Here is a 5646-nt window from a genome sequence, read left to right as displayed (position 1 = left end):
AGAGAAAAACTCCCTAGCTTCATCTTCATCTAATTCATTACGATCTGTAGTGATCTTACCCGCACAGCCATACCTGCAGAAAATTTCTTCCAATAAGAACTTACACATTGCACTAGTGGTCTTCGTTCTCAGAGGTCTACCCTCAACATGATTGGTAAGATCCTCTCTGGCCAATACAATATATCTCATCTGCCATAGACCTATCAGCATAGTAACCAAGTCAAATACCCACTTATAATGAATGCATAGCGGATAGGTCGGATGAAGCTCATCTTGATGACGCACTATGGAATACATCTGACAGTCTCTACAAAGCAAGAAACATCTCTGTACATGCCTTTCCACCAATATTTTTCCTTGATTTTCTCATAAGTAGCCCACACTCCTCTATGACCAGCCCAAGGACTCTCATGAAACTCTCTCATCACCTGTAATTGGGTCTCTTTATTGCAGACAACCCGCAAGGGTAATCCACCTCTTTTCTTCGGGTGCTTCCAAAGAAATCCGTCCTTGAGAAAATAACCATAGGCTTTTCTTATGATCTTCTTGAACTCTTCATTTGTCCATTCATCTCTTTTTCTTAGTGTACTAAGGTACTTGCCAATCTGCAACCAATCTCCAACATAGAGTTCTTCTATGAAAGCCACAATATCATAGACATGGCAAACATGATCAACCATAACGGCTAAAATTTCTGCATCATCCTCTTCTGCAAGTAGTGTCTCCTCATCATCATATCTGGCTCTAGACAGCATATCCGCCCTTGGATTATCCTTCCTTAAATTCTGGATTTAATGACTTGATGTATGTGATCCATCTCAACATAGCTATATCCGGAGTAGAGCAACTTGTAATCATACCTATCAATGGCAAGCAATCTGTCTCTACCAAAAGTGGGGCTCCAATAAAATACTCCTTGTCACATTTGAGAGCCGTAACAATTCCAAGTAATTCCATCTTAATTTGCGGATACCTCCTTTGTCTCTCGTTTAGGACTTTCGCAATCGAATAGCGTACATGTTTCCATTTTCATCATCTTGACCCATAGCCCAACCAATTGGACTAGTGTCAACTGTCAATACAATAGGCCTTTTGCAATTATAATCCCCTTCCTGAGTGTAGGAGCAATCTGCAATACCTTCTTCAATTTCCTCATGGCTCTAGTGTGGCTCTCATCCCAATAAAATTTCTGCTCCTTTCGAAGCAGCTGATATAAACAATCTACTATGTGTTCAAAATGGGATATCCAAATCATGTAAAACACACATGCTCCAATGAATCTCCGTATCTCTGAAGTGGTAGAACAATACTCTGTAATCTTTCCTATAGTATCCACCTTCGCAGGTGAAGGTTTCCTGCTATAATACCCACACATATGTCCAACAATGACAACCTCATTTACTCCAAAAACAGATTTGTGTCCTGATAGTGTCAAGTTCACTTCTTCTAACCTGGCCAAAATCTTTTCACAAGCTGCAATATGATCAGCCACAAAGTATCTGCATCCCTACTCATTTAGACTCTCATTCTTCTCTTCTTTTGCACACCCCTTAATGGGCACATCATCCAAGAAAGGCATGGTAAGCTGAGGTATATACTCACGGAGGATCTTATGCATGGCATTCATCATATGCGCAACAAAATTAGTGGCACCTTGAGGCAAGGTACACATCCTAACAAGCCCAATAGAAGTTCTCATAGTGGTTAGGTCCCTGCTTTCCAAGGCCAGCTGAAACTGATCATATCCTGAATACGAGTCACCTAAAGAATAGATGGCACATCCAACAAATGCTTCTGCAAACTCATCCACAACTGGACCTATACCAACATTCCTGATAGTAACTCTGTTTACTGGTTGCATGTCCTGTATAAATTGGAGAGTACCATTCTTCTTTGGAACTGTAAACCACATATTTGAGTATGGTGCAGATGACGGCTCTAGGATTCCCATCTTGATTTTCTCATTCAACAAGTCAACTAGCTTTGCGAGGTGTGCCCTAGGCACTCGAATAGGTTGGAGGTTCCTTGGAATATGAGAAATAGTAAAGATCACCATAGGGTCAACAATATCCGGATTCACACATCCAATCTCATACGAGAAAAAAGCAAACCCCCTTCCATGTCACTCAAGCATATCCTGAAAGCAGTGCTTCTCTGAGGGTAACAAGAAATCACCATTTCCAGTTTTTAATTCAGCAAGAGTCTCTACTGAAAATTTATGGCCTATATGCTCTGGATTCCTCAAAGTTGGCTGCTTGGCAGCCCTGTCTATTTGCTGATCACTGTCAGGTGGAAGTGGTCCAAGTACCGACTTCACCTTCTTATCCACAGTCTTGTATTTCATGTCAACCCTGGCTTCATTATGATCCTCTGCATTACTCAAATCTTGCTGTAAATCAACAATTCTGCCCTCAGGTGGGGCTGAATATCCTGAGCCCTCTACTCTATGGACTGCATAGGAATAGCCCTAAACTTTGGATGCCAAAATATTTCAGCAGTAAACTCTGTTGGTTGAAAGTTTTCAGCCCTCTGTGTCTTTGTAGGCTGATCATAATCAGCCAGAAACCCTGCTTGCTGAATTTCTTCATCTCTCAATACTTTTTTCTGAGTCACCTCAGCCTCTGACTCTATCTGTGACACAAAATCTGAAATTTCATGAAACATGTCTAGGGAGTGTACTGATACATTACTGAGACAACTCTGCTTATTAGCTTTCAGTATAACCATACTATCATACATCCCATCTATATGCTCGTCATCCTCTAAAATACCTGCTTTTTTCAAATCTTTCTCCTTCCTTCATATGTATTGCCTGGCAGCTCTAGGCAACTTAGAAATCTTTTGATAACTCATCAAACTATTTGCTGAAATTCCAACAAAATTGGAGGAGAAAACACTGCTGCCAGGAGGCGAGAACTCCAATCTCCTCTGCTCTGTACCACCATCGTCTCGTGGAACAATGGTACCTAATGAAAACCCAAATCCCTCATAGTGGGCAAAGTCGCATCTCGAAGAGTATCCCTTTTTCTAGCATGATTTACACACACAGTCATAAACTGGACTGCTCTCATACCATCTTTACTGCGAATCCATGCATAAGCAGATCCATCATCCATTACTTTCGTCTCCATGCGCATCTCTATGATGAATGGCTGTCCTAGGATTATGGGGTAAGAGCATAAATCCTACACAAAGAAATGGAAATCCTCCTCTACATCTCCAATAGAAATCCTGACACTAGGATAGGCAGCATACAAATCACCTACAGTGTTGTTGGCGGCTCTCATACGCCACCCATGCTCTGCATCCATAGGCCATCTATTACTTTCATAAACTCCACGAACTATGAGATTAATCTCTGAATCATGATCCACCAAAGCAACATAAGGCACCTGTTTCTCTCCAATTTTTACCATTGTTTCTGTAGTTGCCCTAGCCCAATGACTCCGCAAAAAGTGATTGTGTGGTACGAAGATAGGCTCATTAGTTTCAGCATAATGCATAGGCTGTTGAACCCTCTTCTCTGTCTGCAGAAAAATAGAAGCATTCTCCACCATAACCTCATCCTCATCCTCATCCAATTCCCCAATCAAAACTCCCTGTGTATCAGTATAGTGGGCAATGTATGTCTTTTCCTCTTCAGGACTTCTTGGAATTGATCTTGAAACTCTCTTTTCGAGATGCCCAAAACCTCAGAAATAGTAAAACTCACCTCACTGCCAAGTATCTTATCATTAAAGATTTTCTTCATGTCCGTAGATATCTCAATATCAGACATTAATCTAAATCTTGGCTGCTTTCTCTGTCTAGGTTCCTGCCTCTTTTCTTTCTTTTGAGCATCCTCCATTTGTCATTCTGGCCCTGGTCTCAAAGACGGCCCTGCAGTAGGTGGAGTAACAAACTCACCCCCTCTAGTTTTTTTAGCTGCATTTGGATTCTCTTCATCTCTCTTATGCTTCTCCTCAACAAATACATCTGCTCCCTGAGACTTAGCCAAGTAGGCATAAATAGTGTACCTATCAACAGGCGAATCCCAACCTGTCTTAGATCTGATGCTAGAACCTTCACTAGTCAAAACAGTCTGCTGGATTTTCCCCTTGTTTGCCATCTTTATAGCATAGTTCCATAATGATGAACGACTCTGTGAACCTTTCTCAATCTAGAATCCATATGCAGAAGAATCTCCTCTAGCTGCCACATAAGAAGTACGCGCAGCCATATCATCTACTAATTTCTTCATTCCGCCTTTTCCAAAATTGGTAGCAAGCGGAGCTCCTGTTTCAGTCAACCAGATCTTGCCATCTTGTACCCAAAATACCAAATTCTTCCTCCTTGCATCTTGAAAAGATTCGCAATCCCTGCAATGTTGATGGTCCGTACTATCACACCAAATACATCTTCGATCTCTCGTAGGTGTACTAGGAGCACTCCTAGGTGCATTAGGAGCACTAGAAGAAATAGTAGGCGCAGTCGAGGCAAACTACTCTTTTAATTTTCCCACCAATTCTACTTTAATTGACTCCAGTGTCAAATCCGTTATGCCTTTGATTATGTCATCAAGAGAGGAAGGAGCCGAAGGAGCCGATGGTTTTGGAGCAGAAGGAGCCGGCATCGGTCTTGGAACAAGAGAAACAGGAGGATTAGAAATAGTAGGCACTGGCATAGGCCAAGTAACTGGCTTAGGAAGAGAAGAAATGACAGGGGTAGAAGCAGACATAGGAGCAGAAGACGGCATCGGTGTCATAGATCCATTCTGTAGGCTGGTCTTCCATATCCGCCTCTTGGTCAAAGTCGAGACCGCATCCTGGGCATCTTGCCAATCTGTTTTAAGACCCATAGGCTTCATGCAATCCTTAAGAAGCTCTCCTAATTCTTCTTGAAGAGCAGGATCTGCAGCTTGCAAGAAAAGCTCAACTTTCTCAATATCCAATGCTCTTTGTTCAATGGCATTAAGCTGACTATACCTCTCTTCAAATTCTCGTATCAATTCTGAAGCGGCTAGACCTTTGTTTGGCATGTATACCCACTCTCAGAATGACCATCATGTAGCCATCCCAAAGTTCTCAAGAAAATACTCCTCTTTCAAGGCCTTCTTAAAATCTTGCCAATGCGAATGTTGAAGGAAAAGATCAGTCACTTTTATCTTCAAGGCGAATGTGACAAGGCGAAGAAAATATTTACTCATAAGTCCTATCGGTACTCTAAAAAATCCCATCTTAATCTCATATATCTTCAAATAAGCCGATACATTACGGTCATCAAATAGCTTATTTTCATTTTCAACTGCTTCAATCGCCTTAGTCACGTTGATTGCATTCTCTTGCTCCGAATATAGTTGCCTTTGTTGAGACAACTGTTGTTGATGTAACTACTGCTACTGCTGCCTATATAATTGTGTTTGTTGATTTTGAAGTTGCATATACATAGACATATTCTGTAAAATCTGCTTTAAATCATCTGTTGAAGTACTTGAAGCAGAAGTCAATGATGGAGTCGAAGTAGAGGACAAAGCAGGAATCATAGAAGGGGCTGAAAGTGATGCTGAAGTGTCTCCCATCCTATTTTTTTTTTAAAAATACGACGCTTTCACGTCGGGTTCACCAAAGATGTTGAAGGGTTTTCGAAAACAAAGTCACGTCCACAGAG

The sequence above is a fragment of the Lygodium microphyllum genome, chromosome 27 (genome assembly GCF_053477565.2).
Source record: "Lygodium microphyllum isolate KBCC chromosome 27, Lygodium_microphyllum_v1.1.10, whole genome shotgun sequence".
Lineage (NCBI taxonomy): Eukaryota > Viridiplantae > Streptophyta > Polypodiopsida > Schizaeales > Lygodiaceae > Lygodium > Lygodium microphyllum.
The sequence above is the reverse complement of the archived record's forward strand: the minus strand, read 5'-3'. Positions refer to the sequence as shown.